This window comes from Nannospalax galili, unplaced genomic scaffold (assembly GCF_000622305.1).
Source record: "Nannospalax galili isolate Female #2095 unplaced genomic scaffold, S.galili_v1.0 scaffold238, whole genome shotgun sequence".
Classification (NCBI taxonomy): Eukaryota; Metazoa; Chordata; class Mammalia; order Rodentia; family Spalacidae; genus Nannospalax; species Nannospalax galili.
In genome coordinates this window covers 3,668,775-3,670,217 of record NW_008341888.1, presented here as the reverse complement: position 1 = coordinate 3,670,217, position 1,443 = coordinate 3,668,775, and the positions used below count along the sequence as shown (strand labels likewise).

The window sequence follows — 1,443 nt, the reverse complement described above, 5'->3', positions numbered from 1 at the left end:
GTACTCCAATTGCCTCACCCTGTGTCCCTGTTCAGCATGGAAGAAACCAGATCAGTCAGCCTCCCTATTCCCTATTGGCAATTTGGGTAACTCCTTCAGAGGATGGTGTGATAAGAATAGGAGGTAGGAACTGACTAGGCAGTTATGGTAAAAAGGCCCTAAAAAAATGTAGCCAGTTTCTTGGCTAAAAGTCAAAATGTCCTTGGGCCTGTTAGCAACATACTCTGTTCCAAAGGCCAAAAATGTGAAAAGAATTTGGGAGCTTGTATCTAATCCTTAAAAGATTTTAGGGTTACCTCTTCAGAGGGGGGAATGTTGGGGGGGTGGACATGGATTAGATTAAAACACCTTATATACATGTATGAAATTCTCAATAAAGTTTTGGTAAAAATTAAAAAAAAAAACTATATGCTACTAAATTTGAAAACCTAAAAGAAATGGACAGGTACCTAAAAGCATGGAAACCACCAAATTTAAACCAAGAAGAGATTAACAGCTTAAACAAACCGAAAGCTCATAAGGAAATTGAAAAAGTAATATAAAACCTCCCAACTAAAAAAAGCCCAGGACCAGATGGATTTACAGCAGAATTCTATCAGACATTTAAAGATCTATATCCAATACTACTTAATTTATTCAAAAAGATAGAAATGGAGGGAGAACTTCCAAATTCCTTCTATGAAGCCAGCATCACTCTAAAACCAAAGCTAGGTAAAGATACAAACAAAAAAAGAAAACTATAGACCCATATCTTTAATGAACATAGATGCAAAAATTCTCCACAAAATACTTGCAAACCACATAGAGACACACATCAAAAAGATCACCACCATGATCAAGTTGGCTTTATTCCAAAGACGCAGGGGTGGTTCAATATAGGTCAGTCAATAAACATCATAAATCATATGAATGAACACAAAGATAAGAACCACATGGTCATCTCAACAGATGCAGAGAAGGCCTTTGACAAAATTCAACATGTATTTATGTTCAAAGTACTAGAGGGAATTGGACTGGAGGGCACATACTTCAACATAATTAAAGCTATATATAACAAACCCACAGCCAACATTATGCTAAATGGAGAAAAACTGGAAGCATTCCCATTACAATCAGGAATCAGACAAGGCTGTCCACTATCTCCACTCTTTTTTAAGACAGTGCTTGAAACTCTTCCAAGAGCAGTAAGACAAGAGAAAGAAATTAAAGGAGTAATAATTGGAAAAGAAGAGATCAAATTATCCTTTTACAAATGATATATTATAACTAAGAGATGCCAAAAATTCCGAGAGAAAACACCTAGAAATTATTTACACATTCAGTGAAGTGACAGGATACAAAATTAATCTACAAAGGTCTGTAGCCTTTCTATATACCAATAACAAGCAATCAGAGAAAGAGTACATAGAAACCCTCCCCTTCACAATAGTTGCAAAAAAAAAT

The 1,443-nt window shown here is 35.5% G+C and overlaps 1 protein-coding gene across 8 annotated transcripts in view; it reads right to left on the bottom strand.

Moving 5' to 3' along the window:
• Abcb7 (ATP binding cassette subfamily B member 7) overlaps positions 1-1,443 on the bottom strand; it is a 155,323-nt gene that overhangs the window by 61,446 nt on the left and 92,434 nt on the right. The gene's annotated exons all lie outside the window — the stretch shown is intronic.